Genomic DNA, 24,373 nt, shown 5'->3' on the forward strand with positions numbered 1-24,373 from the left:
AGATGGTGGGGATATAATGGAGACTTTTAGATAGGCACACGAATATCCTGAGAATGAAAGGATACGGATAGCATGCAAGGACACTAGTTTAGTTAAGTCGTCACAACACCATAAGCTAAAAGGCAGTTCCTACGCTGCATTGCTCTATGTTCTGGGGAGGGGAGGTCCATGAGTGTACTGGAACAAAGTGAAGACAAATCTCTGAAGTGACTCACATTTAACATCTGCATGAAAATGAATGAAGCAGCCATTTTGCACATTGTGATCCAAAATGAAGACAAGAGGATTGACTTGTTTCTCCTTTTGGTATGAGGAAGAAGAGGTGGGAAGGGGTGAAATTGGGCAGGGAATCAGGAGAAACTGTTGTTCCTTCTTTCTCGAGGCTTAGATGTTCTAGAATTCGTTCCAAACCTCAGAATTCCCTCTCTAAGATCCCTTCAACATGAAGGGTGCAATAGTTCTAGAAGGTGGTTCATCACCGCTTCTCAGACCAGTCAGGGGAAACTGGGATCAGCCGGAGTAGACCAACAGGGATTTGTTTACACTTCACCCTCTCCCAGTGTGAGATGTATTGAGCTATGTAGACAACCAGGCCTTGAAGCAAAAGCTTTTAGCTTCCCCTTCAACTGAGCTGCCAACAAAACCAAGGTAGGAAATTTTTGCAGGTAATCAAAGTCAGAGTCTAGTTTATTATCAAGTACATGTATGCATAGGAACAATGAAAAGCTTTAGCATCACAGGAACATCACATTGGAGACACAACATTCACAAGTAAAACATAAATTTAAAAATATACATAATGTTACAAGAAAGGATACAATTAGAACAAAAGAAATGAACTCCATTGTAGTACAAAGTGGACAAAATAGTCACGGTGCCTCTAGACTGAGGGAGAGATTATGCATGTTGGTTCAACAACCAAAGGTTTGAAGGGGTGTAGCTGTTGATTGGAACTTTAGGCTTCAGTACCTCCTGCGGAATGATGGCTGTGGGAAGATAGTATGTCCAACTATTGAGGATTTCTGATGATAAATGTTGCCTTGTAGAGGCAGCACCTCCTGTAGGTACTTCTGATGGTGGAGAGGGATGCGCTTGTGATCTATTGGGCTGAGATCACTACTCTCTGCAGCTTCTTACATTCCTGTACATTCAAACTGCCCTATCTGAACTTGATGCCACCAGTCAGGATACAGTCAACAGTACCTCTGTAGATGTACAAAGTTCCCACAAACAGCAATGTTTTGACATTTGTTAGTTGGCTGAGGGGGAAAAAAAAAACTAACAGGCGTTAATTTCCTTTAATCCATTGCCTGGAGAAATCATTAGTTCCACCCACAGGATCAGACACATCCATTAAAGACAGAATTCTTAACAACAACTAGCCCCAACTACCAGGCCAACATTTTATGCTCAGGATTTGGTACATTCAGGATTTGGAAAAGGAGCCTTGAGCTTGTGACCATGTAACTCAGAGACAACAGTGCAACCTGCTGCACTTCAAATGCACCAGTTATATGTCAACCGGAGGAAGGTTATGACCTTGTTCCGGGTGCTGTAGAGTCACCAGTCTAGAACCACAAACTTGTAAATGGTTATTTCATCAGAGGGAATGCATGGACTACCTAAAGGTTTCATTCATATGGAGTCTAATCCATTCTGATCCAAATCTTACATTTGTTCATTTCATTCACTGTGTCCTTACTCCTTTCATATCTGTAACTGGTTTGACATTTTACTGCCCTATCTGTATCATTCCATGAAGACCAACATCTGCCTGACATACTTACAGCAGAGGAGAAATTGGTGGATTTGGTTTAGTTAATTGGTTAACAACAAACAAAATTATGCAGTCGAAGTTCTGACATTCACAAAGGATATTATTGGTAGTGGTTTATTATTCTCACATGTATCGAGATACCATGAGATGCTTTTGCTTTGTGTGCCATCCAGCCAGCTCATAATTACTGTAAAGGCAAACAGAATGCAGAATATGGTGTTGCAGTTACGGAGAAACTGCAGTGCACATAGGCATATGCAGTGCAAGGGGCAAGACAAGGTAGATTAGGAGATCCAGAGTTCGATGGCCACACCATTTATAATGAGTTCTCATAGTGATGGAACTAAAATGAAGCTTCGTGAACCAGCTTTAAACTGGCACATACATCATTGTTGAGAAACAGTGAACAAAATTTCTTTATATTTTGGAGCTGGTTCTTAATGTCTCATTGTAGAAAAATGGGGTGTGTGGGAATCTCCAAGGATGAAACATTGAAGCACGCTAATGCCAGACGTTCATCATAGGCCAAGACTTCTGCTGCTTGACTCCCTCCAGCCCCCATGGGCTTCTGCGACTCTTTAGGCTAGATACTGCTAGTTCTTAGACATGCCCTGAGAGAGAATGCATTGTAAAAATTGCACAACTATTGCTGGTCCCTGGCATGTAATGCGCTAACTCTCTACAGCAGAACAGTTCAAAGGTTAATTTATTATCAAAGCATGTATCCCTATAGAATCTGAAATTTGTCATACTTTTTGCATGTATGTTCGTAGATGCTGCTCATACTTGAGCCTCAGATTCTTCCATTCTAAATGATGTGGGCTGCATTTAATTGTATAACCAGGCACTTAAGATATGATCAGATCCCACCATAAAGCCTAGGATTCAGTGCTGGTCTAAGGGTGAAAGACAGGGTAGAATCCAGTCCTGTTTAAACTCTACAAGCAGACCATGGCTTGTGAACTAAGATATGACCCTGGTCTAAAATCAAGGTCCAGACCCAGGTCTGGAAACCCATCATTTTAATCTCTACAGTGATTTACCCAGAAGTGCACACTAACATTACTTCTGCTTTTTAGGATAAATATCAGCACTTTAGTAGCTTATTGACCCATCAAATCCTTGTATCAGTTCAAATCCATGTCAAAACAGTTCCATTCTACATAAATTTTTGCCTTCTTAGCATTTGGATCTCATTCCTTCCAAACTGTTATAGACTTTGTTTCAGAGGACACTTAGCATGTTTTACAACTTTTTTTCCCTCTTCACTTTCTAAATTGAAACCCCCTTTTCATTTCTTTATCAATCAGTATAAGCAAATGTCTTCATTTATCCAGATAATTTATTGAAGATTATATTTCCCTGTTTTAGCTGTCCTTGTTTTGAGGCCCTCTACACTTTCCCTCTCTTGTGATGACCCACTGCTGGGGTTTTGCATTAAAAAGAAGTTAAAACCTCGTGTTAACAATCAATTGTTCTGAAAAAAATCTTTAACCCATGTCTGTATTTCTCTCCCATTCACTCATGTTAGTTTGCATTGAAGATTTTGAGACAATGCAACCAATTTAAGATAAGGTAGTAGAGTAGCAGGCTGCACTTCCAAATGTTATTCCCAGATGCATGGAGCAATTTATTAAAGAGAGTTATATATCAAGTTTTTTGGATACAAAAGTTTAAAGATCAAGTGAATAAATTGAAAATATATTTATCTTATGAGATTTACCCAACCAGCTCTCAGTTCTGATATTCAACACACAGAAAACACACACAAACATTTCATACAGTGAAGCACAAATATTGCCACATACATATTCGACACAGATGTTCAGATACGTTTCACACATATGTGCGCACACTAACTCACTTCATACATGTGTACACATATATTTTATTTTACACACACACACACACATTTCAATCTTACTTGTGCTCAAACACACTCATGTACACACAGAAACACACTAGAATGCACTTATGCACACACAGACACACACACCAACATAGTCACCTGGGAAATTAGATACAAATTTTCACATGCTTTGAAAGAGACTAGAATTAATTCATCTATCCATTGCAAGGAACAGAATTAGAAGTGACTTTCAAGAAAGTTAAGTTATTCCAAGCCAGCCCTGCAATGTGGAAACTGCTAGTCATTTATTATTTATAAATTGTGTACTGTTGGGGTCATTAAAAGTGAGGGTGGCAAATCAATGCTGCTGGAAAAAGGATCCATTATCAGAGGTAAGATTGGAGTTGGCCTCACGACTGCTAGGGGCACCCTGATATCCAACAATCAGAATTGATCTACTTCATCCACTCTTCTGCCTGAACTCCACAGCCCAAAGATTCTCCAGGTGTCTAAAATGACCTTTCTTACTCTTTGCTATGTAGGACGAACCACAACTCCCAGTGGTGGGAACTTCCATAGACACACACACCTGTGGTTGCCCAGCAACAGAGACTCAGGTTCAATCCTGATCTTGGGTCTTTCCATGCAGAGTCTGCGTGGGTTCCCCACGAGTTCCCTAGTTTTTTCCATGTCCTGTAGTCTCCTCCCTCAATGCAAAAATCTGTGGGTTTATAGGCTAAATGGCCACTGTAAATTGTTCCTAGTATATGCGAGTGGTAAAATCTGGGACTGTTGAAATAAATAAGACTAATGTAGCATTGATGGGTGTTTAATGGTTGTTGAAGATTCAGTTGGCCTAATGACATGTTTTTTTGTGCTGTATCTCTCTATAAGTGTATCCAAAATGTTGTAATAAAATATTATTTTCCCCTTCTCAGTCCAAGATAACTACCCATTAGCCTGAAATTGTTCCCCACAATCTCTGGACCATTTACGGGAAACTACCTCTCAGTTCTCTCCGAATTTTATATGCTTCAATGAGAATGCTTCTCATTTTCTAATCTCTGAATATTATAGGGTGCATGTTTTGGCTTTCCTCAAAGGTCAACCTTTTTATTCTGGAATCAAACCACTCAGAAAGGGTCCATTCAGCCCACAGTGCCTACTCTTTGAAAGAATCCTCACAATTTATTCCTCCCCCTCCAACCCTACAGCTAGCTCTTTCACATCTGCCTTGTAAATACATTCCCTTTGAAATGTGTATCCTGTCCATTCAATGAAAGACATGAGAGATTTTCATTATATTATTGGGACAGGATTTTGGCTTCATAGCCTCAGGATATGAGGAATGCAATGAGGAGATATATTTATACTCAGATCATTGTAAACTCCTATCCACTGAGGAATGTGAATCATTGAACATAGTCAGCTTCTGCTGCCCTTTGAAGCAACAAATTCTACTTATCTCCACAATGTTTTGACTCACAATTATCATTAATTGTGTCTTCCAGTTACTAGTCTCTTGGACGCTCTGTTCTGCTGCCACTCTCAACTTTTCCGTTCATTCAAACATAGTCTGTCCGAAATGCACGTTATTTGGACTTTGACTTTGATCTAAGTCAGCCAAGTGATCTCTGTGTGTAACCCCACTGTTGCATTGCTGGCAAGGTTCCAGTAAAGCTCTTCCTCACTCTCACCAATGTAGTGACATTCACCCTGAAGTGTGGGGCTCAAATCTCTTCACAATTCTCCAAGAGAGGCCTTGCTAAAAAGGCCTTGAAAATGGAGAAACAGTGACGGGTGGAGGGAGAACTGCCATGGCAGCCCAGCCTTGAGGTGAAGCTGTGATACAGTCCTTCTAGCCAAGGGTTCAAACCCCAGGGTATAATAATGCTCTCTAAATAGGGTATTTTGTTCTGTTGTGTAAGTTATGTTGTTATATCCTGTTAAATGTCTTTTTTCTTTTTGTTTGTCAAAACAATTGTGTGCAAAAGAGGTAAAATACTTTGTACAACAAATAGTCAGACAGGAGAGAGTGAAGAAAAGAAAAATTACAGGATTGTTCTACATCTCCAAACATTTTTTTTTCTCTTACAACTAACCCCAGTCAAGCCAGGCAGGGCCCAATCATAACTCCAGATGACCACAAGTCAATCTCAAACTCTGTGACGTTACCTAGCGACTCTAGCGTCATGGGGGAGACATTTCCCAACCAGTAAGTTGACCGTTTTGCAGTGAAGGTGTCATTTGATGAGGTCATGTGACGAACTGTCGCTGCGTTGCATGACGTGAGGTCACGTATTTTTTTGCGGTTGTGAAGTGCGTTATTAGTATTGCCCATGGTAACCGTTAGTGGTTGTTGTAAGTAAACTTGGAGTGCTAGTTGGTCAACCTTGACCAGATTGTGACCTTTGACCTTTGCTGTTGTAGTGTGAGTTATGTGTTGTGGTGCGTTATTAAATGTGTAAAAATCTTACTGAGAAAAATAGATATAGAGATGGCTTTATTCCTGCAATTTCCTTGCTATTTTACCACTGGTCATTTATATCTATGTCAGCGATCAATGCCTTTTTCAATATCTGTACTTTAATGATTATCTATCACTATAATGAAGAAATTCAGGGACCTTTTTCATTTGCGCCTGTTGTTCCACAGTTATTGTGCATTAATGCAAAATTATTTTGGAAGGAAAGGTGATACAAAATTGCCTTAATCTTTTTCAAAGTCATGACACAGCCTTATTAGTTTCAGTTTCTCAGTTAAGTGGGTGAAATTCAAGAGGGGGTTGCAGTGGGAGAGGAAGGTTCAGGCAACAGGGATCATAAGGAGTGGGGGCGTGGTAGTAGCCTGAATGTAACTAGATCACAAGATCTTATAGAAACATAAAAACATAGAAAATAGGTGCAGGAGTAGGCCATTCGGCCCTTCGAGCCTGCACCGCCATTCAGTATGATCATGTCTGATCATCCAACTCAGAACCCTGTACCAGCCTTCCCGCCATACCCCCTGATCCCCTCAGCCACAAGGGCCATACCTATTATGGAATAGGAATTGAGGAAGTCACTTGGCCCCTTCAAAGTGCTTAAGTATCATAGTTATTCTGATGTCAGTTGAATTTTTCTCTCCTGTCCCCACGATCCTACCACCTCTATGTGACTCTGTACCTACAACTCTCTGAAGTGGAGAATTCCAAAGATGAGGTAGACCTCTGCTCATCTCTACTTCACAAGACTGCTTCTTTATCCTCGGTCTATGACCCTGTTCAAGTTCAAGTCTATTGCCATTTGATTGTACAAAAATATAACCACCCTCTGCAATCACCATCCCGTCCCACTCTTCAGAGAGAGACAACAATGGGTCCATTGATGGCTACGCATTGGTAGAAAGCAAGAAAGTTAGTGATCCACGCATGGAAGTTTGAACCCCACAATGGGAACTGGGGAGTTTAAATTTAGTTAATTGATAGTTCATTGAACTGAAAAAACTTAGCATGAAGTTGTCAAATTGCTGCTAAAACCCTGCCTAGTTCACTAATATTCCATTGGGAAAGAATCCTGCAATCCTTCCTCAGTCTGGCCTACAAGTCAGTTACTCCAAGCACATGGAAAGGTGTTCGACTCGCAATGGAAATGGCATAATGAACAACCCAACGGTTAGGACAGGAAATTCAGTTGCCATGGCAACAAATCCAACAGATTTTTTTATAAACAAACCAATACCCTCTACCTATGTACGATATGAAAAGGTTTGATTTGTAGTCTGTTCCCATGAATTTGTGGGTCTAGAAACTTGCACTAAGTTTTCCCAATGAAAGGTCAGAATCGGGTTCATATTTATTAACATTGATGTGTTTATTAAAACTTGTTGTTTTGCAGCAGCAGTACATTCTAGTTTGCCAACACAATACTAGTGATTTAACAGACTCAGTACCGCAAATGACAAGGCAATTTTGTACAACCTAATTGATTAACCACATGTGAAAAACTCCATGGAAATGAAAAAGGTCCTGCAATGGATATTGCTGATGCTCTGAGGTTGTCAGTTGTGATTGTGTTCCATTTCTGGTATCAGCCAAAGCTGCTGTGTTTGCATTCTATGGAAACTAAAATGAGCATGATTGTTCCTTCTATCCCAGCATGCACCAGTGCCAGCATTTGAACCACTTAATTTTTTCTTTTCTTTTGAAAATCTTTCTGGTGAAAACTCCTAGTTGTACCTGTAACCTCAGATCCAGTGAATCTTTCAGCCGTGGTGAGTTAATGGGTTGTTCAACTCTACGTCATTCAGTGGCACAGCTAGCATAGGTTACTGTGTGGACACAGTGAGAACATAGAACAGTACAGTAACAAGCCCTTCAGTCCTCCCTGTTGTCTCAAATTAATGACACTAGTAATTAAATGCCTCTTAAACTTGTCCCTTCTGCCTACACATCTATATGTAGGCATCCGTTAGTCTCATGAGACAATGGATTTGCACCTTGGATGGTTTCTAGGGCGCAAGCCTGGGCAAGGTTGTATGGAAGACCAGCAGTTGCCCATGCTGCAAGTCTCCCCTCTCCACGACACCAGTGTTGTCCAAAGGAAGGGCATTAGGACCCATACAGCTTGGCACCAGTGTTATTGCAGAGCATTGTGTGGTTAAGTGCCTTGCTCAAGGACACACATGCTGCCTCAGCCAAGGCTCAAACTAGCGACCTTCAGATCACTAGATGAACGCCTTAACCACTTGGCCACCCACCAACACATCTATATCCCTCCATTTATGTGCCTAAGAATCTCTTAGATACCTTCATCATATTTGCTTCAACTTCTACCCCGGCATCCATTCCAATACCCACCACTCTTTGTGTATAAGTCTTGCCCCTCGCATCTCCATTGAACTTACACCCTCACACCTTAAATTCATGCCCTTCAGTATTAGACATGGATAAAAGGCACTAGCTGCCTACTTGATCTATATCCCTCATAATCTTATAAACTTCTATCAGGTCTTCCCTCTGCCGCTCCAGGGAAAACAGACCAAGTTTGTTCAGCCTCTCCTTATAATGCACGCCCTCTAACCCTCACCTTGGTAAACCTCCTCTGCACTCGCTCCAAAACCTGTAACGTGGAAACCAAAACTGAATGCAATATTCTAAGATGCAAACTAACCACAGTTTTATAAAGATGCAATATAACTTCACAATTCTTGAACTCAGTGCCTCGACTAAGCCTAATTAGTCTAAGTAAGAACTTCATATGCATTCTTTACTACCCTGGCAACTTGTGCAGCCACTTCCAAGGAGGTATGGACTTGGAAGCCAAAAAATCCATGAACAATGTCTTCAACAATAATCACTTGGTCATTTTTACATTGCAGTTTTGGGAACTTTCTGCACAAGATGCCAGCCTGATTTCTCCTGCAAATGTACTTCAAAGACTGCAGAACACTCTTGAATGTCCTTAAATTAAAATGGAACTTTTTAGATCATTCTGAACACCTTTACAAGCCCATGTTAACTCACTCCATGGTTCTGTTCATTCAAATTAGTTGCATTTCTAACAGACACTTTTGCCTATCCTCGAATCTATGATGAACGATTTCCTATAGCAGACTTTAGGATTTTAATAGGTTCAGTAATACATTTAATGTCAGAGAAATGTATACAATATACATCCTGGATTTTAGGTTGAAATCAAAGTTAGAAGTTCAAAGTACATTTATTATCAAAGGACGTATATGTCACCATATACAACCCTGAGATTCATTTTCTCGATGGCATACTCAATAAATACAATAACCATAATAGAATTGATGAAAGAGCGCACCAATAGGGCGACAAACACTGTGCAAATATAAAAAAACAATAAGCAATAAATATCGAGAACATGCGATGAAATGTCCTTGAAAGTGAGTCTATAGGTTGTGGGAACAGTTCAGTGATGAGCTAAGTGAAGTTGAGTGAAGTTACCTCCTTTGGTTCAAGACTCTGATAGTGGGTGGGTAATGACTGATCCTGAATCTGGTGGCATGAGCGCTGAGGATCTCGTACCTTCTTTCTGACGGCAACAGTGAGAGGAGAGCATGACCGAGGAGGTGGAGGTGCCTGATGATGGATGCTGCTTTCTTGCAACATTGCTCCATGTAGTTGTGCTCTATAGTGGGGAGGGCTTTACGTGTTATGGATTGGGCCGTATCCACTACCTTTTGCAGGATTTTCTGATCAAGTCATTGGTGTTTCCATACCAGGCTGTGACGCAGCCAGTCAATATTCTCTCTACCACACACCTATTGAAGTTTGTGGAAGTTTTAAATGTTATGCTGAAGTTTCGCACACTTCTGCAGGAGTAGAGGTACTGCTGTGCTTTCTTCATAATTGCACTTAGGTGCTGGGCCCAGGACAGGGCATCTGAAGTGATAACGCTAGGAACTTAAAGCTGATCCCTGAATGAGGACGGGCTTATGGACCTCCGGTTTCCTCCTCCTAAAGTCAATAATCAGCTCCGTGGTCTTGCTGACGTTGAGTGAGAGGTTGTTGTTGTGGCACCACTCAGCCAGATTTTCAATCTCTCTCCCATATGCTGATATCATCTTTTAATGATGATGCTAAAATCAGTCTTTTCTTCCCAAATTCCTGTCGAATAATCACAAACGCTTGGCCTTTACAATCATTCCATTATCAAAATTAATTTAATATCACCTAACAGAACATTTAATCAGATGGTCAAACTCTATTTCGATAAAGAACAAAAATCAATGCAAGGTAGAATTAATTTGCTGCTGTCCAGCAAGTTCTTCTCGGGTTTATAGGTTAGACCTGTGCAAGCCGGACCTCTCTCACAATGTTTGAATTGGCAGGACTTGCAGAGGAAAAATCAATTTTCTTTTTTGTCAAAGGTTCACCAAAACTTTATCGCAAAAAGCAGCTAATACAAGAAAGAGAGTGATATTGGTAAAAATATAGTGCAGTTGATAAAGCTTCATGGAGTAATACGGCATAGAGACCTGCCTTTTGGCCCAACTCACCCATACTGACCAAGATGCCCATCAAAATGAGTCTCATTTGCCCATGTTTGGTCTATATTCTTCCATTTTCTCTCTATAATCAGTCCCTCAGTTTCTTACAACATAACTGTAAAGCTTTTCTGCACGTTTTCCAACTTAATGCAATTTTATTTATAGCAGGGAAATGAAAATTGAACATAATATTCTGAATATGACTTCACTTATGTCTTGTATAACTTCAACATAACGTCCCTAGTCTATTCTCAATGCCCTGACTGAGAAAGGCCCACATGCTAAAAGTCTTCATCACTGTTCTATCTACCCGTAATACAGTACAATTTTCAGATCATGTCCTTGTACTCCTAAGTCCCACTGTTCTACACAATTCTCTATGGAAGTCCTACCCCAATTTGTCTTCCCAAAATGTAACAGCTCACATTTATCTGATTTAAATATATGCCTAGCTCTGCCACTGAATGTTTTCTAGATGCACAAGTAATTGTCTTCCTGCTGTATTAATGCATTTTTTGTCTTCTTTATGTCGTTCTCTTTCTCTCTCTTTCTCTCTCTCCCTCCCAGGTTGGAAGCATCGTCACATTCAGTGATCCTTTGTCACAAGTGCAGTCTGAAAATTAAATGACTTTTTTTTGCTGCGAATCACTGTGGAAGAAAACAGATTAGATTTCAAAGGGGGAAAACACTTCGGGAGCGATTTTGGGGGAATTTAAAAGGATGTTGGATGGAAACAAAAAAACCCATAAAAATCAAAAAAAATGACAAGAAAATTAATTCATATTCGCACTGGAACTGTGATAGGGGCATTGAGACAAACCATGACTGGTTTTATCCGAAAGCACTGAATAATTGTTCAGAGGATTAAACGATAATTACAGACTTTTCAAATTTACCAAAGCCAGCTGGATAAGATTGTGTGCCTACAACCAACGTGACACATCCTTGCCTCTGAAACTGGGAGGACATTACAGATTAAAGGGACATTTATAAAGCTGGCACAGGGACTAAAAAGTTGTACTACTGTAAAAATACATCATTCCTTAGATGATTAGGGACCAAAGGACCAAACTTTTTTAAATCTTATAGTTGTAAGTAAAAAAAAAATAGATCATAACATTTCATGGTGATTTAGGGCAAAACATGTGTGTACAAGAAAAGGCTTCAGAGGATTTAAGAGTCATTTTAGGAACACTTAAGTATTTAGGGAAGAGCTCAGACAATGGAAAGACAATCGATTCTGCAATTATATGGAAGTGGAAAATTCATTTTATATTCCTGAAGAGCTGGCTCATGAGCTATGTCCCGATGTACAGTAGCTGATGAAATACTGGGACTTTCATCATCAAAGCACTAGAGGTTACTTGTAAAAATTTAGAAATGCTGTTCTCGCTGTTCCTAAGCACTTATTTAGTACTATAAATATTAAAATCTGTTCATATCAGATTTGCCCTCTGTTGGTTGACATTGTTTCTCAGGCAGTGTAATGGTTCCCTTTCTCAGGAGTGCTGTGTCATGTAAAGTTTTTTTGCACTCCTGGACAAAGCACAGGAGATACCGTCGGTTCATATTTGTGCGTGTGGACCTACGTCCTGTATGTAATACTGTATCGAAAGGAGTTGTATTACTGAGTTACAGAAAAGTAAACACAGCTAAGATTTATGTGGCCAAACAAAATAATCTGTTTTATTTGTTTTAGCTTTTTGAAGGTAAGTATTGATAAACAGAACATTATTTTTAGTCATTGTTATCACTTAAGGGATATTGATCCCACTGGAAATACCAGCATTTATTGTCCATCCATAAGTACCCCTAAACTCAAATGGCACTTGAGAGTAAACCACATGAATGAGCTCTGGACTCACATGTAGGTCAGTGTATATAGGGCAATCTTCCAAAGTTCAAAATATATTGATTAACGAAGTGTGTATATGTCCCTAAATATTATCCTGGGACTCATTTGCTTGCCATTTATGTAGTCTTTCTGAGATTCTTCCTTCTCTCAGAGATATCATAAATGGGTTTCTATGATGGTTACGGTTACTAGATTAGCAATTTCTCTTTTAATTCCAGACTCCCAGAGTGTTCAAAACAATATATCTGGATCAATAACCCTAACTTAACCACTGCACAACCATACTCTATACTAATGCATTCTAGTCACTCTGACACAGGTCTTTAAACATAAGACTATAAGATATAGGGGGGGGTAGAATTATACCATTCGGTGCATCGAGTCTGTTCCGCCACTCCATCATGGCTGACTTATTATCATTCTCAACCCTACTGTCCTGCCTTCTCCCCGTAACTTTCGACATCCTTACTAATCAAGAATCTATCAACCTCTGCTTTAAGTATACCCAATGACTTGGCCTCTACAGCTGTCTGTGGCAATGAATTGCATGGGTTCACCACACTCTGGCTAAAGAAATTCCTCCTCATTTCTGTTCTAAAGGGATGTCCCTCTATTCTGAGGCTGCGCTCTCTGAGTTAAATCTTAAAGCAGTGAGTATATTTTCATTACGAAAGTGTTCTGCTCGGACAGGTAGTTAGGGTTACTGAGTGGTCAAAATCATCTGCCATTTCGTTTGAGCTGTTTAACCAGGAATTGTGTTTTGAAGGCTTCCAGCTGGGTAAAAGTATAATCAATACCTGCACCTGTCTGGAAGCCTGTGGCAAGTTTGTTCGTCATATATGCCGGAAAGCACCAGATCCTTTTTGAAGGCTTCTGTGAGGTCTAAATCATCACTTTTTTTTTTCTCATGGAATCCTTATGAGTACAATCAGATTTGTAATCTCCTTCCTGCAAAAAAAAATCTTTAAGAGCATGTACAAGAGATGGATGCAGGTACTAGTAACAGCCCCTCGATCCTAATTGGCATTCAGCAGGTCCAAATAAGAACCTGAGTATCACAGCTGCTTTTCAATCAGTACTCCAACAACTGGATTCACATTGAAGATAAAAATAGAAAATACTAGAAATACTCACTGGGCACCTTCAGTAAAAATCCTTATCCCACCAACAACCTGGGACAGTAGGAAATGGTTCTGACTGCTCTGGACATACTGCTTCTCTAGCAATTGACTCTCCGTTCCTCAGCTGATGGATGCGTTGTCTCCAGATGATATCTGATGCAATTACCACTGTGTAGGAGAGTGGTTCAGTTCTGTCCTTAATCTTTCCAAAGAACCACTTTTGATCACCTCTGCAGTTCCTAGCCAGAACTGCTTGCCCAGGAGTGAAACATCAGTCCTCCTTATCTGGGAAGCCCTCAGTTTGTCTCAACTGTTTGTCCTGCATACTCCTTATGAGATTGGATTTGAGGAGATCCAAGCTTGAACGCAAGGGACGACCCAGGAACAGTATAGCTGATGAGTTGCTGGTCATGAAGTGTGCTACATTGTGATGTGCAAGGAAGAAATTGGCAAGCTTCTCATTCAGTGCTAAGTGTAGTCTGGTCTGCTGACATTGCTCAAGGTGCGTTCTTTAGATACTGGACAAATCTTTCCATAAAGCCATTGTAGCTGTTACTGTGCAGATGTACTAAGGCTTATTCCAGTCATTTTCAGGAATGACTGAAACTGTTCCACAGCAAACTGTGGCTTATTGTCACTGACTAAGTGTTCTGAAATGCCAGTCCTTCAGAAGAAGCTTCTCAACACATCAACTGTGTGTGAGGCTGTAGTGCAGGTTATTGGGAACACTTCTGGCCACTTTGTAGCTGCATCCACTACTATCAAGTAATTTGTGCCTGTGAATGGTTCAGCAAAATCCACATGAATCCTCTGCCAGGGCAATGCAGAGCATTCCCAAGGATGGAAAGGTGCTGCTCTTGGCATCTTTTGGAGATGTTGGCATCCTGAACACTGCATGGCAAGCTGCTCGATCTGCCAATCTATCCCACACTACCAGACAAAGCTTTGAGCCAACACTTTCATTTTAACCATGCCTAGTTGACTCCTCGAACATTTTAGCTCTCAGCTAGGATGGTGCTCAGCTCTTAGTCCCCTCATAAGGCAACCCCTGTCAAGTCAAGTTCATCCCAGCACTGATAAAAATGTGGGAACTGAAATTTCTGCTGCATATTCCATCAATTTTGGGTTACCATGTAGACCTGATACAGTGCAGGGCCTTTTCCGGTTTCCCTTTGGATCACCTCTGCCGTAATAAGGAGACTTCCAATTTGCATTAGGGAGAATACATTGTGAGGAAATTTTGCAGGTAATTCCTTTTCCAAGGATAAATGGGACCATCCATCAGCATTCCATGAATAGTCATCCTCTTGAATTCAATTGTATAATTGTGTCCTCCAAGAAACAGAGCCCATCTCTGCATTTGTGTTGCTACTGTTAGTGGAAACACGCTTACATGAATTGAAAATGGACACTAGTGGTTGATGATCAGTAATGAAGGTAAAGCGTCTCCCATACAAGGACTGGTTGAAATGTTTCACACCCCAAACCAGACTCAAGGCCTCTCTGTAATTTCTTTTTCCTCTGCGGTAAGGGAACATGAGAAAAACTATGGGCATTCTCTTCCATGTGACATGTGACATGATTGTTCCTATACCATAAGGTGAGGCATAACAGGCAAGCTTTACTGGATGATGGCAGTCATAATGTTTGAGTGCAGTGTCTGATGTCACCATTTCCTCTGTCTTTTGGAAAGACTCCTCACATTATAGTAATTGACAAGTCCTCAAAAAGGCCACAACTGTGACATGTCCTTTGATTTTGGGGCATCCACCATGGCTTGAGTTTTCTCAGCATTCTTGTGTAATTCATGCACATCAGTGATGCTTGGTTTAAAGAATTCACACTTGTCATATCGTGCTCTCAGCCTATAACCTTCTAATCTTTTTAACACTGTCTTGAGATTTTGAAGATGACCTCCCACCACAACAGTAACACAATTTGTGTGGACAGACAGGATTCTGCTTAGATGTCACAATTTTGTTCATGCTGACTTCCATTCCTGAATGCAACTCAATTATGTCTCTAGCTGCTGTTTCCATTGATACAGCGATTTCAATTGTTTTTTTAATGTGACTTAGGCTTCAGTTAGGAGACATTTTTGACTGCTTTCTTGTAAGATTACAAAAACTAAATGATCATATGCCCATCACTAAAATGACAATCCTTGAATAATTTCTTCAATTCAGCCACATAAGCTGAAATGGACTCCCCTTCCTTTTGATTCTGCTTATGAAACCTAAAGTGTTCTATTATCATCAATGGTTTTGGTTCTGAATATTCCTGCATTATGTTCACAATATCAGCAAAACTCATTTCGGCTGGTTTGGTTGAAGTAGTTAAACTTCAATGCAAAGAGTATTCTTTTCCACCTATTGCATTCAGCAAAACTGTCACTCTTTTCTTATCAGTTATTCTATTTGCTTTAACATTGGCTCAATTTCTTCAGTATACATCATCCAATAATGTATTGTGCAATGGAATGCATCTATCTTTCTGATGTAGCCAGCCATTTCTGCTTTTTTAATTTATTGTTTTTACCCAGTACCCGCTTTTTATGAAACTGTGAATTTTGTCCATTTTCTACCATTTTAACTCGTCCATCTCTCTCGCCCTCTGTAGAAACATGTGATGTGTTTTTTTTTAACTCATACGTTTCTCTCTTTCCCTTCCAAAATTTAAAAAAAAACATGCTCCACTTCAGCAGATAGGTGATAGTCTGGAGTTTATTTTAAAGCAACCTCTATGCCACTATTATGTTGTGTAACTCCAGAAATTAATCAAAAGAAAAATGCAAGAACATGGGATAATATGTCTATTTCAGTTTACTTTAGTGAGGTGCTCAAATATCATGTGATGGCATAATGATGTATGCCATTCACATACTTCTTACATACTGGATAATCGTAATGGATTACAAAGAATGCTTAATTGAACAATATATTTACATTACTTAAATATGACTGAAATATTAAACACACTACACTTCTGTTCCCCAGCGAGCTTCTTAATTGTTAACTTATTTATTTTCTTCCCCTCCTCTATTTTTTTGGCTCCATGTGTCTTCCAGGCAAACCAGTGGCAAATAACAAGTCTAAGCAATCCTCTCTCAGCCTGCACTACCCTTAACTGTGTCACTTGGTCTTCATCCTATACAACCATTCCCTCTGTTCCTTCTACACACTCTCTACAGCTTTAAGCATGCTTAACTTCTCAGTCTTCTACATTTTTATGAAAAGTCATAAAATTGAAACTTTGTTTCTTGCTTCTTTTTCTGGCCAAAGTTCTTTGCATTTTAATTTTGGGTCCATCACCGATTGGGATGAATTTACAGTGGCCAAATAATCGACCCACTCACGTGCGCTTGGGATGTGAGAGCAAACTGGAGCGCCCTGGAGAAATCCATGCAGTCACAGGGAGAACGTGCAAACTCCACACAGGCAGCACCAGATGCCAGGATTGAACCCAGGTCTCTGGTGCAGCTGTGTCACTGTGCCACTTTATTCAGAAATTGTCTCAGGATCTCTGTTTCAGAAAAGTACCTACTAATCAACTGAGTGTAAGTCTGTTCCTGTCAGATGCCATTAATATGGTGATTGGTAGACATGTAATTCTCTGATATATCCAAAGCAGGAGCCACAAAGCCTTTCAAATCCATTGTGACATCTTTTCCCAAGCACGCGGTCAAGTTCGTCTTCATGTAGTGGACTGATGAGCCTTCTGACTTCATGCACGCACACTTTTAGAGAATGCGCAATGTGCCATGGTAAATACATATCTTGCCTTACTGCACCACATAAGTAGGGGCGCCTCAGGGAAGCACACTGAGCCCCTGCCTGAATGCTATCCAGTTCAATTGTCTGCTCCAAGTCCTTCTCATACCTGATGCCTTTAGTGTCACCAGAGAGGAAAACACTGAATGTAAAACAAAAATCCACAAACAAATAAACGTTGTTGGGAATGATATTGACATTGCCCTACTCAGCAATGGTACCTCTCATTTACAATATTGTTCTGTTGTATAAGAAAACTTACCCTCATAATGTTGCACTATCGTCTTAGAGAAGTTCTGCAGGAATGAAGCTGACTGAAGAAACGGAATTCTTGAGAAGATTTATCTCTATTTATCATCTTAGCTCCTTTGTACAGTGCACTGAGTCTCCTGTGATAACCCAAATTTCATATGACAAAATTGGCACTTTCTCATTCTGGAATTAGAAGTCAGATCACAATGAAATGTGTCCAAAATCGCAATCCTTAATAAAATTTGAACTGCAGTGACACTACAAGAACTGCTAATCGCCCACCCTCATCTGGAAAAGAAGGATTCACACATATCAATATTTAGTAGATTCATGCAAATGAAGAAGAGCAAACAAAATATAATTTGACCCAACATGGTTGCTCCATACAACTGAGATACATTATGCATTACCTCAAGATGATCCTCCCTTCCAGATCAAACTGCTAGCACAGTTTATCAATGGCAGAGTTTCAAGTAACAACTTCTAACTGCTGTGTTGTCTGTAAATTTGTTCTTTTAATGCCATGCTACCTTTAACTGAATTTGAAAAACATGATGATGAGAAGATTCTTGTTTATATCGAAGAATTCTCTAAATTCTGATGTGTAAATGCAACTCATAGAGAGTGCTGTAAATTTCCTTGCAAACTTGAACAAGTTTTTTATCTCATTGTTCAATTCATTTCCTGATTATCAGACTTGTTTTCCAATAAATGATGGAAGACCATGAAGAAGAATCCTTATCTAACATAGGCAACCTTTCGCTAGTAAACTTGTAGGCCAATTCTTCCATCAGGAGTCTGTTGCCTCCTGACAAACTTACAGAAGCCTCATTGTGATCTATTTCTTGGCATTTCAATGTTTGAACAACCAAAGGGCCACAACAAGGGAAAGTACAGAACAAGTGACTTAAAGCTTGTTCCCTTTCCATCTTCTCAAGGTCTGCCTGCATTTGAATCTGTAGCCAAGCTAGATATGGATGCCAGATTTAAATTATAATAGTAAGAGGAGAATATACTGCCGATTATGTCTATGCCAACTAATATTGTTTTGGGTCAAGATTACTTCTGTAATAACATGATAACTGTTACAATATTATAATCCATACAGTCCTGGACAATTCAATACACCAGGAGATCAGTCCTTTCCTATAACCATGGAATGAAATGTTCTTGTTGTTAAAGTCAATAGTTTTGTTCTGAAAGAGGTGGTGCCAGAAGATATCGTGTACTGTTATATCAGCACTCCTGAGAACCCACTGAGAATCCAACCCATTGAGTAATCAAGTGGGAGTCAAATAATCATTAACTTGTATTAAATCTGCGCTTTAAGATGTGAGTTATTAAAACAAATCTGATATAAGTTAGTTATACTTCTAATGCATTTATTAAGTGGCATATATACCATCATTACATTCCTTTTTAAAATCTTATACTTGCTGCCTGCATAACCTTTCCAATATACTTCTGCTCTTATTTGCTAATCTCCTTATAGATTCTTGTGTCCATTTTCAGAATGAAGAAGCATGTCAGTTTACAATCCTCAACGACAATCATGCTGTATTGTGTTGTGTTTGCACCTCTTAACTCCTCATTTGCCCTGCAGACAAACTCCCTTGCACCTATCCATGCATATGCCTTTTGAATGAACTTGTGTCTCATACTTGATTTAACTACCCTGACCTTTAATCCCTTTTTGTCTGAAGGTCTGCATCAAAATAATCTACTGGGCTTTAGACCATACCTTTAACTCTCCTCCCAATATCATACAGTGCCAAATACAAATTAATAGTCTCTTATAAAACCTGAGGAATACCTCATATCAATCAATATTTCTCTTCTTACTTAACATAGTGGTGTTCTTGAGTAGGAAAAGTAGTCTAATGAATAAAAATGTAGCTTACTGATTGGTCTAGATAGCCAAAACAAGTAATTTTGGATTATTTTAAAGGAGCACTTTAAACAATTTCTCTCTTCTAATTGTAAAATATTACAACAGCTGATTTTGCTGAAAGATTTTGCATTTGACCAAGAGTTCACAGAGGAAATTTAATTCTAAAATCCTTTGCCTTGCATTGGTTTTCTTCAAGAGCTGAGCAAAACATCCACTCCAGTGCTGGGCACTAACTTTAGCAAATTGTAAATTGGTTGATACATGGATTACTAACCAATTGTAGAATTCCGAAGTGTTCAATTATGCCTTGAGGCACTAGCTATGTGTGCCATTTCCCATTCTTTTTGCCCCAAGAGTCCTGATATAAAATTTAAAATTTGATCCAATCTGTCCCTTTACTAAATGAAAACACTGAAAATATCCTCAGCTTTCTGTGTGCGGTAAATTGACCCCAGAGATGTCCCTAAATCAAGTATCTGTTTTTGTGTGGAGTGTTCCTTTAAAATAATCCAAAATTAGCATTACAAAAAAAATCCTCTATACATGGCAGATCAACAACCACTGTGATATTCTTCTAATTACATATGTTTACATAGGAGAAATAGCACAGAAGAGGCCATTTGGTCCAAACAGGCCATGCTAGTGTTTATACATCACTCCAACCTTTTCACATCTTTCCTCAGCAAAACTATAATTGTAACCCATTAATCACTTTTTCTTTATACACTTGTCCAGCTTCTTCTTACATCCATTAATACTTTTCCCCACCTAGTTCCTGTGTGATCAAGAGCCACATTTTCACTACACTTTGGTCAAAAACGTTCCTTTGGAGTTCTTCATTAGATTTTGTGGTGATTATCCTATACTTATGGCCTGTAGTTATGATTTTCCACAGAAAATGGAACATTCCCCTTCATCTGCTTCATCAAGAACTTTCATAATTTTAAGTCTCTATTAAGTCACATCTCACTCTTTTCTCAAAGGAAAAGAGACCCACATTGTACACCTTTTTGGACATGCACACCCTCCCACTTCTCCTATCATAGCTGCTAATCTCTGCACCTACCCCAGCACCACAATATACTTTATATAATATGGTTCCCATGTCTATGTACAATGCTCTATGTTAACATAACCGAGGATTTTTACATTACATTGACAGTCCTACTAATCAGTTCTGTCCCTCTAAAAATAAATCCTCATGTTTTCTTTGCAACTTTCTTGTCCTTACCCGATGAGAGATGATACCAGTACCAAACTGCCAGGGAAAAGCAACTTCAGATGCCCGGACATTGTTCTTAAGTGCACAAACCCTCTTATGGAAAGCAGTAACCTGATTGTTTAAGTTCACGAGATGAAGAAGTCCTGGTGAAGGTTTTCAACCCAAAATGTTGAAAAATCCTATCCCTCCTGCTAATGCTGCTCAAACCCTTGAGTTCCTCAGCGGATTGCTAGTTGCTCCAGATTCTGACACCTGCAATCTCTTGTGCCTGCAGAAAAGAATGCTATCTATTTGCTAAATGAATGCTCATGACCAGTCAGTTTTACTTTCAAAGAAGGATCGGATAGCTGAGGAGAAACAATTAGAGATGGCAGCACACGTAGAAATAATGGAAAACACTTGTTGCAATTTTACCACAGCTGCAATGTTTAGGAGGGATAAATAGGGTTGGTTACTGGGATTACAGTCCAGGTTCTGTCGATGCACTGTCAGAAGTTATTTATTTAGAGATATAATGCAGAACATGCCCTCCCAGCCCTTCAAACCGAGCCACCCAGCAACCCACATTTTTAACCCTAGCCTAATCACAGGACCATGTACGATGACCAATTAATTTACTAACCGGTACATCTTTGGACTGTGAGAGAAAACTGGAGCATCTGGAGGAAACCCACACACACACAGGAAGAACGTACAAACTTTCTTACTGAGGACACCGGAACTGAATTCCAAACTCCAGTGCCCCAAGCTGTAATAGTGTCGCACTAACCCCTATGCTACCATTGTGCCCACAATCTTGAAAGATACTCCAGGTCAGGATGCCTACTACCCATCCCTTAAGATGCTTTTCTGAGTGTAAGGGCTAAAAGCCTTGAAACTCTTCTGAAACCCATAAGGAGAGCAAAGAGAATATGCAGCACTTGCCTGTTGATATGACTACTATCTCTGGTCATGAGTATTCATTACTGAAATAGATAACATTTTTCTCTACTCAGTCCTGCTTAATCCTGATGCAAGGCTTTGATCCAAAGTATCGACAATTCATTTACACTTGCAAATGTTGCTTGATCCACCGAGTTCCTCCAACAGATTGTTTGCTGCTCCTGATTCCAGCACTTGCAGTCTCTTGTGTATAGCATTCGTATCTTTTTGATTTAAGCCATCCATTTATTGCTTTTCATTTTATGATGGTTGGTGTTTCCACGACATTGAAACAGCAGCCTTCCTTTACCACGAGCCATTCTATAACAATGTAAAAGTGAGAAGTGGGAATAAAAGCCAGACAGCCCATCAATTTTAGCCTTATTCTCCTGGATCTGGAGTGATTATGATCAGGCACCTCATCCCACACCATTCCTAAAGTCTTTATTTATTATTTTATTTAGAGGTACAATGTGGAATAGGCCCTTCCAGCTACTGAGCTGCATCACACAGCAACGCACCTATATAGTACTAGCCCAATCACAGAACATTCTACAAAGGCTAGTGACCTACTAACTGGAAAGTCTTTGGACTGTGGCAGAAAACCAGAACACATGAAGGAAACCCATGTGGTCACGAGGAGAAAGAACATAGTCCTTACATATAGTGCCATATAGTGAACCCTGGAACGCACCGAGCTGTAATAGTGTCATGCTAACCACTACACTACTGCGGCATTCCCTCAAACTGCTCCTGAAGGTTTTGAGCTCATGATACCTGGATTGCTAATCCAGCAACCTGGCCACAAATTAATGTAGTGCACTAAAGCACATTAATTTGCCTCCTGCACTCCCCGGGTTGACCAAGTCATGAATGGAAGTTTAAGGGTAAGAAGTAGACACTACATTGCCTGAGAAACAAATGAGTTAGACCTTATTTTAGTCATTTTATATTATGAAGAAAGACAGTAGACAGCAGTAATGCATCAAAAGTCAGCTTCTTACGAGGAAGAATAACATATCTTACATTATCACCAACATTGGCAATGCCTTTGCTTCTGATCTCTGTGGACTTCAGAACAACTGAGGATGGTCCAAATGAAGGAGAACACATTTGCATTATGCCAGCAGACGGATGCTTTAAGAGATAAAGAAGCATTTAATTAATAAATTCCTCTAGTTACAGGTACTGCAAACTAGCTACTAAGATATTGCTGCATTTGTACATATATTATAGCATATTTTTCTTTCTTTACCAATGGTTTTCTTTATAATACACAGAATAAAAATGGATTTAAGATTTTCAATGTTTTACCATAATATTAAATGAAATTTTAAAAACATAACAGGCCAAAGCAGATATTTGTGTGGTCTGCCTATTTAAGATCCGATATTTAAATAATTTATTATTTGCTATTTATGATCAGATTTAAGTACTTCGGATGACATTTGTTATCATCGTGCTTCTTGACTTATAAACATTTAGTTGTCATTACTGCTCTTATTTATTTTTGGGAGTGAAGAGGAGATTTTCTGCCGCTTCACTTTTACTGCCAGAGATGTAATTTAAATTAGAGACTGTATAGACAAGCAGAACATGCCCTGTAATTCTGACAATTTAATGTAGTGTAAAACAATTGCAGTAGTTCTGTAGGTAATGCTATTCTGCTTCGACTGAAATAAAAGCACAGTCTAGTGGAAAGCTTAAACCTGTCTCATGTTTTTTTGCTTGAAGATGTTCTTGGCTCCAGTTCTTTTCAGCATTGACAACACTGGTTTATGATTGACATTGTATCGATCCATGAAGTCCTAAGACATAGGAGCAGAATTGAGACATTCAGACCATTAAATCTGCTCCACCATTCCATCAAGGTTGATTTATTATCCCTCTCAGTCCCATTCTCCTGCCTTCTCCCCATAACCTTTGATGTCCTTACTAATCAAGAACCGATCAATCTCTGTTTTAAGTATACCCAATGACTTGGCCTCCATACTCATCTGTGGCAATGAATTGCACAGATTCACCACCGCCTGGATTAAGAAATTCCTTTTCACGTCTGTTCTAAAAGGACGTCCTTCTATTCTGAGGTTGTGCCCTCTGTCCTGGGCTCCCCCACTACAGGAAACATCCTCTCCATGTCACTCAGACGAGGCCTTTCAAGATTCGTTAAGGTTTCAGTGAGATCCCCATTCATTTTTCTAAACTCCAGTGATTACAGGACCATACGTTAACCCTTTCATTCCCTGGATCATTCTTGCAAAGCCATAGAATCATGCACAATCTTACTTAGTATAAAAACAGAAAATAATGGAAAAATTCAGCAAGTCAGTCAGCATCTGTGCAAAGATAACCTGAATTACTGTTTCATCAAAAAGGTGATTTCAGATTTCCACCATCTGCAGTTTTATTGTTGGATTTTAAGCTTTCTTTCGTTTGTCCAGTAGAGATGCCACAAGTCGATGGTCAAGCCAGGAAATCAGGTCTGGATAAGCATCACCACAATAATTCCACATCTGTCTGTCAGGCAGTGAGTTGTTGGGCTGGTTTGAGCTGGCTTCAGCAGGGGTCTGCCAACTATCCAACACTTGCAATCCAGCTTGGATTCCATTTCCCTTCCCCTGTGCTCAACCTCAGAAGTCTGAAATGAGCTGGTGCAACTGATCTGTTGTTCCACTGTGGACTCACTGCTGAGCCCAGCTGCAGAGCACTGACCTGGGTA

The 24,373-nt window shown here is 39.7% G+C and overlaps 1 protein-coding gene across 4 annotated transcripts in view; it reads left to right on the forward strand.

The window, feature by feature from the left end:
- The window catches only part of LOC134358513 (CUGBP Elav-like family member 4), a 910,327-nt gene extending 886,993 nt beyond the window's left edge, over positions 1–23,334 (forward strand). For all 4 annotated transcript variants that reach the window (XM_063070814.1, XM_063070815.1, XM_063070817.1 and 1 more), the window contains one exon: positions 11,190–23,334. The gene's annotated coding sequence lies outside the window, so the exon portion shown is untranslated. The remainder of the gene's footprint in view (positions 1–11,189) is intronic.
- Positions 23,335–24,373: the final 1,039 nt, after the last annotated feature.

Source organism: Mobula hypostoma, chromosome 18 (genome assembly GCF_963921235.1).
Source record: "Mobula hypostoma chromosome 18, sMobHyp1.1, whole genome shotgun sequence".
In the NCBI taxonomy this organism is placed as follows: Eukaryota; Metazoa; Chordata; class Chondrichthyes; order Myliobatiformes; family Myliobatidae; genus Mobula; species Mobula hypostoma.